At 49.3% G+C, this 12,542-nt stretch overlaps 1 pseudogene; it reads right to left on the reverse strand.

Moving 5' to 3' along the window:
* Positions 1-470: 470 nt before the first annotated feature.
* LOC143387630 (protein phosphatase 1J-like) lies at positions 471-9,533 on the reverse strand (annotated as a pseudogene).
* Between the last annotated feature and the right edge of the window lie 3,009 nt (positions 9,534-12,542).

The raw sequence follows: 12,542 nt of genomic DNA on the forward strand, positions 1-12,542 counted from the left end.
GATGTGTTGAGGTGAAGTGCCAGTGGGCTTTCATGGAAATGTTTGGGAGATGACTGGTATGTTTGAATCTAAAGCTCAGGAAAGATTTGGGAAGAGACCCCAACATGGAAGAAACATCAGCAGATGGATGAAGCTACAGAAGTGTCTGAGAACACTCAGGGCAAGTGAGTGGATTGAGGAGAGGAGAGGGCAGAAAGAAGAACCTGGAAAAAAATTCATTTTTTGGGCTGTTCTGATGTCCTTTCCACCATGGCACATAACTTTTCCTTAACTTTCAGTTTCTAATCAAAGCAAATAAAGACACACACCTTTATCCACCAGGTTTATTTGCCAAGAGCTGTAATTCTGGGTCTAGTAGATATCCCTTTTTTGGTTAAACTGCCACTAAAGGGAGGCAACTGCAGAATTTGGGCTGAGAGAGGGTAAGCATGGAGAGGCTAGATGGTGGTGGGAGTGATGGACTGAGCCCCTCAGGAGTAACTGCCCGGCCCTCCCAGAGGGATGACAAAGACCGAGATGTCATTCCCAGAACCCAGCTTGTTGTTAGAGAGATGCCAGCCACAATCCCAGGGGGTGCCCTGGGCCCCCAGGACCAGAGCTTGGGCCAGAGCTGTATACCTGCCAGGAGCACATGTGCACATTCATGTATATAAAAAAATAGACACAGAGGCCCACATGAGGTCACCAAGCATTGCTTCCCTTTGCCCTTTCCTTTGCCAGTGCCATCCCCTTACCATCATGCCATGGAACCCCTACCTACTGGGGTCATTGGGTTTATAGACCAACAGCACCCTGTCCACAGTGGCAGCTACCTCACAATCATTGGTGACATCCCATAGGCCATCTGTTCCTAGGACTAGCACATCGTCTGGGCAGTGCTCATACTGTGTCAGGTTATACACTTGAAACTGGTGGGGAAAGAGTATAGGGAGGATTGAGGTGTGGGGTTTGCTGGACAGGGAGCTTGGGGATAATAGGACCCTGAATGAAAGCCAGCTTGAGACCCACAGAGGAGGGAAGGTATAGTTAAGGAGGCCCCCATACAGCTCACCTCAGGGAAGAAGGAGAGGAAAGGCTTGATGGGCAGGGTGGATCTGCAGACATTAAGGTTGTAGTCTCCCAATCCCCGGGTTACCCCAATAGTGGCCATCACTCGGGCCTGAGGGAAACATTGAGGGGGACTTCTATTTAGTCCTCTGCCAGGCTCTCTGAAACCACACAGCCCTCCCACACCTACCCTCAGGTAGAACCTCCACCTCCCTAGACAAATTGTGGTGGGTCCTCCTGCCCTCTCCCACCTCTACTGTGGAGTTTACCTTTTTGCCCTCCCCACAGACCAGAGGAAACCTGAGGTCCTCCAGCTCGATCTTTTTGTAGCCATGGGGAGGGGGGGAGTAGATGTATCACCTAGGCATCAAAGCCCCCTCTCTTCTAGGAGCTGCACACAAGCACACAAACCCTTAGAAGGGCCCCATTCCCCAACTCCCAGTTTGGGCCAGCCTTCAGCTTCCATCTTGCTACTGGTGAGGGACTGGTTGGGTTGCCATGGGAACGACCCAGCTCTGAGGGAAGTGTTACCAGCCAGTCATGTTCTGGTCCCAGTACAGCATCCTCTGCCCGGGCTCCTTGGGCTGAGCTCTGCAGGGGAACTCAAGGTGGGTGAATTCACCACCCAGTAGCTCTGGTTTCAGGAAGCCCTGGGGTTGAGAATGGCCAAACAGAGCAAAGGGCCAGAGGGTGTTGCACTCACAGCATACCCTGGTACAATATATAGATTATGTTATTTTTCTCTTCTTTTGCAGTAATGGGGATTAAACTGAGGGGTGCTTTACCACTGAGCTACATCCCCAGCCCTTTTTAATTTTTATTCTGAGACAGGGTCTTGCTAATTTTTTGAGGCTGTCTTTGAACTTATGCTCTTCCTGCCTCGGGCTCCCGAGTTACAGGAATCACAGGTGCACCACACTGTATTGGCTAGATGTTATTTATTATAGCAGACCTTTAAGTATAGTTCCACATGCTACACACTATTCTGATACACATATTAACTCAGTTACTCTTCAAAACAACCCATGGGTTAGGAACTATAACTGCACACAGAGGTTAAGGAATTGCCAAAGGTCACATAATTAGCAGAGAACAACAAACCAGGATTCAGTATCCAGGCAGTCCAGTTCCAGAGCCCAGGGGCCTTTTCTGTTCCCTCCCCCACCTATGATTTTACTTCCTTCCTCAGCTGGGGCCACAGTGGGTGCTCCAAGCCAGCTCAGGCTCCTTCCTGTAGCATTATCCCCTGGGCTCAGCCCTGCACTCAACAGCCCACACAGCCGCCTTCCCAAGAAGCTCCCAGTAGGGAGTGTTCTGTGTTTGCTGGTGGTGGTGGTGGTGGTGGTGGTGGTGTGTGTGAGAGAGAGAGAGAGAGAGTAGGGTTGGGGGGGGTATTCTCAGGGACAAGAGTGCAGAGAGGCACAAGAACCAGTAAACAATGGGGGTAGAAATTTTGGTTCCAACTTACAAGCAGCTGAAGACGCTGGTGCTCAGTCTCCGGGGTAAACTCCCGGAACATTGGAATGATTTTACCATTCCAGACAATGATGGCCCTGCCCAGAGACAGAAAAGACCTGGCTCTCCTCAGCCCCCTTCATGGATAATTCCAGAGGGAAAAGGCCTTCCACTTAGGACCCCTTATCCAGGACTCCATCTTTCCTCTCCTTGTGGATATATCAGGCCTTTCTTTATATCTATGGTCCTCCAAGCTCCTTCAATCTTTGGGGTTTCTTTAAATATTATATTTTATTTTTTTAAAGTACTGGGGATTGAACCCAGGGCAGCTTTAGCACTGAGCTACATCCCCAGCCCTTTTGATTTTATTTTGAGACCCAGTTTAATATAGGGTCTCACTAAAGTACTGAGGTTGATTTTGAGCTTGTGATCCTCCTACCTCAGCCTCCTGAGTTTCTGGGATTACAGGCATGTGCCACCATGCCAAGTCCAATATTTGACTTTGAACCCCACCACCTCACTCTTCTATCCCCCCATCCTAGAGAGTATGGTCCCTTGTAGCCACTTTTAAAGCCCTTCTCCTCCATACCTGGTGTCACCTGCAGTGGCCACATATACCTTGCCTAGCAGGTACACCACAACCAGTGCATAGCAGCCCCCCTCTACTTGGTGGCCATGACACTCCCGCTCCCAAGCCATCTGCTCATCCTGCCAAGTGAGTAAGGGTTAAGAGGGAGGAGAGTAAAAGAAGAGTTTGCAGACACTGGGCCACCCTCCACACTCCCATCTGCAGAAATCATCTGGCACAGCCAGACCACAACTGAAAAATAGTGAAACACTATCCCTTTTGCCTCCCCTCAGAACCAAACTCTGCTCTGGCTCTCAATGATGTTGTAGGTTCTCAGGGTCAGTCCCTAAGGCCACCTGACTGTCACACAGTTGGCCAGAGTGTCTGCCTAGCCAGCCTTTGGCCCAGGCCTCCCACTCACCATGAGCTGGAAGGGATTCTCAATGGCCCCTACCACCAGGCTTTCATGAGTCACTTCCTTCTGTGAAGACCGGCAAGACTGAGGACCAATCAAGTGAGTAGAATCAGAGCAACCTGGGGTCCCTGAGGTGCATGGGAGGCAGAGGGGAGGTGGTGAGGGGTCTTGAAGTATTTCTATTAGGTCCTTTAGTTGCTCCCGGATGTGGCGATGCAGGAGCTATGAGGCCATTTCGCAGCTCCACCACAGGCAGGTCCATCAAACAGGCCCCAATAATAGAAGCAGAGTCTCTGGTGGGGGGAAAAGTTGAAGGTGAGTAAATCTGTGTGTGTGTTTGTGTGTGTGTGTGTGTGTGTGAGTGTGTGTGTGTGTGTGTGTGTGTGTGTGTGTATAGTATAGTATAGGGAAAAGAAAAAGACTGTAGGCATCCAATAAATATCAGAGAGGTTGGCATTACAGGCTAATTAGATTTATTCACTTATTCACCCAGGGCACACTATGTGTCAAAAGAAAGGAGAGCCTCAAAAAAGCCAAATTCTGAGGATAAAAGATGCAAAAATCAGCATCAGTAATTAATTAAATTATCCCTAATACACAAACATCTACATTTGAAGTAGAAAAGTAAACAATCATCTGACATGGCAGGACTTAATGATTCAATGCCACATAAGGGTTCTGTGGCAAACACAGAAAGCTAGTGAGTTAGGAGGCAGTCTCAGAAATAAAACCAGATGCCTGATATCCCTTAGGATGAGTGTCTGTGTCTCTGGAGGCTAAGAGAAGGGGTGAGGTCTTACTGGGCTTTAGCTAGGCTCCCTAGGGGCCCCTGTAACACTCCTCCATCCTTCCACATACACCACTTCACAGCAAGCCTGGTCCTCATTGTGCAGGTTCTTTCCAGCATTGATGACCCTGCCAGGCCAGAGTGACCACATCAGGTTGGACACCAGATGAGGTCCTGGAATAACCCCTACCTTAGACATATACACATCCTCCCCTGTCGGCTGGCCAAGCTGAGAAAGGTCACAGCCACCTGAGATTCAGGCCAGAGAGAAAAGGAGCAGGTAGAACTGATGAGGAATACTGTCTTGGTGGCAGGCCCTACTTCATAGAAAGGTAGACAGTAGCACCTGCCTGCCTCAGATCCCCCCTTAAGTGGCAAAAGCGGCTCCCTCAGGGGTTCTGCTGGAGTAGCCAAGATGAGGGTAAGAAGCTTTACTTCTCTGTTCACCAAGACCCTTCATTCCACCTCCAACCTCAATCAGTTCTCCCAGTACTTTGTCCCCAGCAATCCAAAACTGATGGGCCCACTCACCCTCACCCTAAAACTACCCAGCAAAAGTTTCTGCCTGTTTGGCAGTGAGGAAGTGCTTCAGCCCAGATCCGGAAAGAGGAATTGAAAGTAGAGTAAGAGTATAGGCCCACCTGGACTGGGAAGGAGCCACTTAACCACAAACTTCTCCCTTGTAGGAAGTTAAAAGAGGTGATGTTGGGGCCATGAGACCACCAGCCACCTTTCTCAGCAATCTCAGTATCCCCAACTCCCTCAGGGTTAGGTTTTCTGGTAGATACATTAAAAGAAACATGTAGCATAGGAGCATGCCCGCCGTCCTGATCAAGGGGTCTATTTCCTTGATCTGCTGCACCAATAGGTCCACCTGGAGAATGCAGTCCAAAGGGTACCCTCCCACTGCAGTGGGCTGTCCCCTCCCCCACCCTGGGAGCCGGTGGCCTTCTGGTGTCAGGCTATTTCTGGGTGTGGAGGGTGAGGGGAACGGTAAGAGGGACAGGGAACTGGAGCTCTAGGGCTGGGAAGCTGCTGATAGTCTTTCCAACCACTATCCCCTGGTTAGAAGGAACTCCGCTCCTTTTTGAACAACCGCCTCCACCCGGCAGTCCCTTAGCCTTTAAACTGCCAAGCCGCCATTAGGAACTGGCCAACTCATCTTTGGCAGGGGCCCCCATCCCCCACCCCCCAGCTCTGGGAGACAACGGGGTTTTGAGGGGAGAGAATGAGGGTGATCAACGAGTTACAAAGTCCTGAGGAAGTTGACTCAGGCTGCACCCAATTGAAGAGAGGGCCTGGAGTGGGTGGTGCCCGAAGCCCAGAGGATAGCAAAGGTCCTGGGAAAGGGGGGTTCATGGCTCCAAGCGCAGCACGGGGGCGGGGGGGGGCGCATCCCTGGTGCGGGGATGCAGAGTTGGGGAGAAGTGGTAGTCCCATCCAGATTTGGGTGCGGGGGTGGGGAGGGGGGCGCTCACTCGGTGTTGCCAGTGCTCCAGGGAAGGCTGCGGCCCCTGTCCGGAGGGCTTTGCACAGCCCGGCCCGCGTGGTCCTCTGTGCGTAGCAGCCCCCCCCTTCCCCCCGGACTCAGCTGCAGATAGGTCGCTCTGGAGAAGCTCGCTGGAGCCTCTACGGTCTTTGCTGACGCCCCGCTTTCGCTCCCTGGCCTGGCTGGAGGGCTCTTGGGCGTTTCTGGAGCGGTGGCCGTGGGCGCCGAGGTCATGCTGGGCAGGTCTGGGGATTTGGTGCGCGGAGGTGAAGCACCCCTAGAGCTCACCAGGTGCGCCACTGCAGAGCGCACCAGGTTTAGCAATGTGCTTCTTGGCCACGGCCTAGGCTCTGCCCCTAGGGCTCGGCGTGGGCGGTGCTTACCCCTGTTGGTCCTTTGAGGCCATTGGCTCCCTGCCGGGTTGGGGCTGTGCCAGGTAGAACTTCCCCTAGCTGTAGGCCACCCAGGAAATCGCCCCACTGGCTCCCGATCTCTTCTCCACCTCATTCTGGCTTCGTCCTGCAGCAGTTTCTCAGAGGGAGAAGGTTTGTTGTGGGAAAGGTCTGAGAGAAGGAAATTTTACTTCAGTCGTGCTGTAGGAGAGACATCAATTAGACCTTCCTTATTGTGACGAGGGTGGTGGAGGTGGTCTCCCCGCTCCTGGTTCAGGGTGGTCAGGCTGCCTTCAGGGCAACGAAGCTGATGACCTCAGAGCGAAACAGACGCTTCGGGGCCGCTGGGTGTGAAACAGCTGGTGTGACAACACCTCTGGAGATACTGGAGTGAGAGCGAGAGCAGCCAGCTGGTGCAGAGTGGAGGCAATGGTAACCATGCAGGTCACAGCTGATCACCTTGGATCAGAGAGGCGGGGTAAATTCCTGGACTCTTTACGCTACTGTTATCTCTGAAGGCCACTTCCACGTGTGGGAGAGCGGTTGCCACTCCTACCCCACTTACTTTCTCAGAACCTTCCCCGTACACTCAGATTTAGACTTCTCATCAGTTAATAAGAATAACAACGTAATATAATAAACAAATAAATACCATTTATAGAAGACCTACTGGGAAGTAGGCCTTTTACAAAGCACACTCTATACACCAATTTGTCACTCCCATTTTACAAATGAGACGGGACTGGAAGTACCTGTCATTTAATATGACGTGTCAGAAGAGATCATATGGCCATTGAGAGATTCATAACCACATCAGTCTCCTGATACCAAAACCTGGTTCTGACTTGAGAATCAAGTTGATTTCTCTAAATCAGGGAGGGAGAGTTAGGAAGAAGATGACAGCAGTTAGAGGGATGAGGTTCCTCCTCTGCCTTTCTCTCTTTGCTCAGAGGCTGGGGAATCCTGGAATGCTGGGCAAGTTCTCTTTCACCAGGGTGATACAGAGGCCAGGTTAAACTCCTGCCTGGGTGGATTAAAAGCCCACTTGCTCCAGGACTGAAACTAGACCAAGTACCAGGTGGGATGCTTATTCTTTCTGCTTTCTGCCTCCTGGGGGAGTGTGGTACTGACCTGACCTGGGAAGAGCTCTATTCCTAAACCTGGTATCAGGGAATAGATCATTTTAGGTCCCAGGTACGCCCACACAACACACAGTTCAAATGAGGCCAAGGTCTCTGTGCCCTAATGCAATTTGGGCTAGCCATCATGGGCCACTAGAATCAAGTTCATTATAGGGACCCTACCTCTCGGCTCTGTCCATTGAGTGCTTCCTGACAATAGCATACTCTGTACCCCAGGCTAAACTGTGCTCCCAGAAGGGTTGGCTTTCCTGGCCTACAAAAGTCACTCAGGTGTATGGATTTTCTGTAATTATGCCCGAGATTTTGGCAGAAAGCCAGAGCAAATGAAGTCACAAGAGGGAAAAAACATCAGACCCCACAGAGCAGCAAAGACTGGGATAAAGAACACGCTGCTGCTTGTTATGGGTGTTCCTCTCCTGTTTTAGAAAAACGGGAACCAGCTCTCTGATAAATGACATAACATCACTGCCAGCTCAAAGACTGAAGAAAAATATGACTCCTGGCTATTTTTATTATTCAGTGTTTCTGGGATAGTTTACTTATCACTTCTCACTGTCACACAGCTCCTTATTCCCTGCTCTTTCCAGCATCTATGGAGTGGCTGCAAAATAGGCCAAAGAGTTAGGGCCTGGAGACCCCTTGCTTCTGTACCAGATGATCCCCAGGGAAGTTGGCAGCATCTGTGGACTGTTGAACAGCACCCCAGCCTGCCCAGACCATAAGAATTTCATCTCCCTGAGCTACCCACCCATTCCTGACATCATCACACCTCCTCCATCTTCAGACTGCCCCAGACCTGGTAACATGGTCATTGCCCCTACCCATATCAAGGTGGCAGAAGGTGAGAGGAGAAAGGTAGCAGGCTGGGAAGAAGAAAATCTGTGGGATGTTTTCCTTAGTTCAGACTGATAATGTCTAGCCATAAAGGGGGACTGGAGAGCCTCAAGCCAGGCCCCTTTTTCACAGTCCACATGCAGGGGTTCAGGGCCTATTATTTTTATTATTTGGTGTTTCAGGGATAGTTTGCTTACCATTTCTTCATCCTTGCCTTTTCCTTCCATATTACCCCAACCCCAGAGCCCTATTTCAGTAAGAGGTATGTCCCTCCTATGAAGAGAAAAACTCACAGAACCTCTGTGCCCTTTATTTTCCTAGTACTTTTCACATACAAAATATAACCTTACAAAGAATTATACAATTGCCAGGCATAGTGGTACATGCCTATAATCCCAGGGGCTTGGAAGGAAAATGGCAAGTTGGAGGCCACCCCAGCCATTAAACAAGGCCCTAAGCAACTTAGTGAGACCCTGTCTCAAAATAAAAAAAAAAAATTAAAAAGGACTGGGGAATGTATCTCAGTGGTAAAGCACCCCTAGGTCCAATCTCCAGTACCTAAATAAATAAATCTACAGTGGAAATTTATATTACAATTTTTCTCTGATGCAGACACTGGGTCCCAGAAATTGGTTCCCAAGTTGAGACTCACACCCATCATCCATAGGGGTATGTGTATATATATATATATATATATATATATATATATATATATATATACACACATATATACACACACACACACACACACACACACACACACATATATATACCCTTCATAAAAGACCTCCTTTCGAAATAAAAAGGATCAGGGATGTAACTCTAGTAGAAGGCCCCTTAATCAAGCCCTAGTAGGAGGAGGACATGGAACAACTTTCTGCAACCATGGGAATGTTCTATATCTGCTTTGCCCAATACACTTGTTCCTAGTTTCTTGTGGCTACTGGACACTTTAAATATCATTTGAGTGCTAAGTAAAGTTTTAATGAGTTTAGATTTAAATTTAAATAAAATGCAGCTAGCGACTACCCAACTGGACAATGCAGTTCTGGAATCTTCAAAGCTCAAAGACACCTTGCAGGTCCAGGCAATGACTCCTCACTTCCAGCACCCCACCGCCACCCCCATCGCGCTGCTTCCCTTCACCTCTGAGCATCACCTCCTTCCCCTGTGCCACAGAACTAGGCGTCAGGAGACCTGCAGGTTTTGGAGGACTTCCTCAGGGTTACCTATCTGACCAAATCCATAGGGGCCAGTGGTTCTCCCCTCCCTCCTCCTGTCCTGAGCCTTTGTGCCCGCCAGCCCGGCCGAGCGCCCCACACTGCCCTGAAGGAAGCGGCGGTGCTGGCGCAGGGCTGGAGGAGTGGGGAGGCACCTGAGCCTAGACTGCAGCATCCGCAGCATGCTCCCTGGCCTTCAGGCGAGAGGATCAGAGAGGATCCGACTGATTGAAGCCAGGCCCAGAGCTCTCATCACTGCTGCATGGGTGATATGGGTTTGGCCAGAGCCTCGCCATCCTGGGGGTGCAGCAACTTGGTGAGGGACGCAGACATAGCCCTGAACTGGACTGCATTCAAACTGGAGGCACCCGACAGTAGTCTGCTTTCTGAGTCTTGGTCCCAGGTTCAGAGGCAGTGCGGACCTCAGGCCAGCAGGTAAACAGTGGGCACTGCTGTAGGGCAGGTAGATCCCTGTGAAAGTGCTCAGAATTATGGAGGACTGAATGGACACTGGGGGTGGGTGAGGGTAGGTTGTGGAAGGTTGGAGCTTCTTGTGATTCACGTCTTCAACTTCTTGTTGGTGTGCAGGCTGCTCACTCAGTCTCACTATAGCATGGGTTGGATGAGGGGGGAAACAGGTTGAGAAACTGAGGTAGAGCATAGAAGTTGAAGAAAAATTTTCAGGAGCTTTCTGCAGCTTCCTCTATCCCCAATCCTCTCCCCTCCCCCAGATCTTTTGAGTCTTGGGGTTCATAAGAGAGACCAGGTGAGTGGAACTGAAGGGTCTGGAAGCTCAGAAACAAGATCACCTGAGAGAGGTTGAGCATGTAGCTAAGAAGTAGAGCCCTTGTCTAGCATTCCTGAGGCCCTGGGTTCAATCCCCAGCACCCCTCACCTGGGAGAAGTTGCATTTCTAATAGTTGAAATGAGGTTTCCTGATAGGGGTGGAGAGAGGAGAGACCAATTCAGGAAAGAGATACATCCAGACAGGTGGGAGCTTACCTATCCCCAGGATACTGCCATTACTTCCTTTGAACACCTTCATTCCCCCTTTGTAGGACCCTTGTTGCTGGGAGCTAGAAGGCAGTGTTCTCTTCCTTCCAGGGCCTCACCATCCTGCGTTTCACTTCTGCCTATGTAGGAGGCTGAAAAAGAAAAAGTACTTAGGAGAAGGTGTTGGGGAGCTGTGGCCTGAAGTTCAGAGACCTGCTGTACCCCCATTCTAGCTCTGTGGGGTGAAAGAGGGTGACAGTGGCAGAATTGAGCCAGCTGTATATAAGTCCAGGAAGCAAGTGCCATGGGACATTGGTGGTACAGGCAAAGAGGATTCAGGGCTCGGGAATCCTCCCCAGAGGTCTCTCCCAGCAGGGATCTATCTGGCAGATTCTGCTTAGAACCCTCCCCTGATCCTCAGCTCTGCTCCAAGATCAGAGAGATGACAGTGCTGATTCTTAGACTCCTCCCAACGCTGCTTCACTCCTGCCTGACAATGGTCCCAAGCTCATGCTGACTCTGTAAGGGTCATTCCCAAGCCAGAAGAAGAGACTCAGCCCCTGCCTAGAACAGCTTCAGAACTGGACTCCAGCCAGCCCACCCCCTTGCCTTCTCCCAAGCTTTCCTTTACCCTACCAGACCAGGGCCTGGGCTCCCTCTGGACCTCACAGCTCACTGAAATCTTTCCTACTTGTCCAGGTGGAGTGAGTCTGAGACCAGCAGATGAGCAGACTGAATCTAAAAGATCCAAACAAAAGGTAAGTTAAGAAACAGTTGAAGATATGAAGTGTGAGGGGTAGGCAGAGATTGGGCATTTTATTCTAAGAGAGCAGCTGGGTCCTGGCATTTGTTTGATCCCTGATACTCTCAGAATTGTGCTGGCACTTGAGGGGCTAGGTGAGCAACAGAGGTAGTGACCCGGGTCTGTCCCTGAGCTTGAGACTCTGATGCCTCCTGAGACTGCTTTTGCCCGATCTGGCTGGGCAGCTCTCAGCCTTTGTGTACCTCTACTTCCCAGATGGAATTCCCTCCATTTCTAGCCCTCTCTCTGGAACAGATTTGGGAGTTTGAACCACCAAGGATGGAGGAGGATAAGGAAAGGGGAAGAGAGTTTGGCTCAGAAGCAAGGTGGGCATAGGGAAGATTGCTGGGTTCTGGCGCCTGCCACCCCCATGCTGCCTGACCTTGGCAAATCATCTGACTTCCATTAGCTTTCTTTTCATTTTTAAATTTAAATATTGTTTAAATTAAATGGCCATTACATTCCCCAGGTTTGAAACTCATAAAATGAAAAAGAGCCGGGTATAGTGGTGCACACCTGTTATCCCAGCAACTCCCTGAGGCAGGAAGATGCAAGTTCGAGGTCATCCTCAGCAATTTAACGAGGCCTTAAGCAATTTAGCAAGACCCTTTCTCAAAACAAACAAACAATAGATATAAATGGTGGGTCAGGGGATGTGGCTCAATGGTTAAGTATCCCTAGGTCCAATCCCTGGTACAAAAAAGGAAAAAATAAATAGGGAGTAAAAAAGAAATTGGTAGAAAAATAAGTCATCTTCTTTCTCAGCCAACCACTTTTCCTTCTAAATGGCAAAAAAATGTTATTCCTGTTTTTTCCATAGCTAATTTTTTGACATTTTTGTTTGGTGAGGTTTGGTTTTGTTTGGTTTGGTGTTTTTTTTTTTTTTTTTTTTTTTGTGTGTGTGTGTGTGTGTGTGTGTGTTATTAGTGATTGAACTCAGGGCTACTCTATTGCCAGCTACTTCCTTGGCACTTTTTATTTTTAATTATTATTTCTGAAATTGTCCTTTATTTTGTTGTACTAAAACTTTCTGATACAAAGAAACATTTTAGTAGAGAACATCCCAGGCTATCAGATCCTGTATCTGCCTGCACACCACCATCACAACCCAATCTGCCTGCAATATAGAAAAACAATGTGTAACCAATTCCTCAAGAATGGTCTATAGTTTTTCTCAGTTGTCTGAGCTAGAAAATTTGTACCTGAAAAAGAAAGGTCAGCATTGAGAACCGAAGCTTGTTTCTCTTTTGAAGTGCTGTGCAAGAAATCATATCCCTTTTTTAAAAATATCAGTAATGGCTAAACTAAAATCTTGTTCCTAGAATTACAAAGAATAAAATCAAGTCAAAGACATCTTGCTATTAAATGCAATGTTAGGAACAGTATTAAAATATGGAT

The sequence above is a fragment of the Callospermophilus lateralis genome, unplaced genomic scaffold (genome assembly GCF_048772815.1).
Source record: "Callospermophilus lateralis isolate mCalLat2 unplaced genomic scaffold, mCalLat2.hap1 Scaffold_83, whole genome shotgun sequence".
NCBI lineage: Eukaryota > Metazoa > Chordata > Mammalia > Rodentia > Sciuridae > Callospermophilus > Callospermophilus lateralis.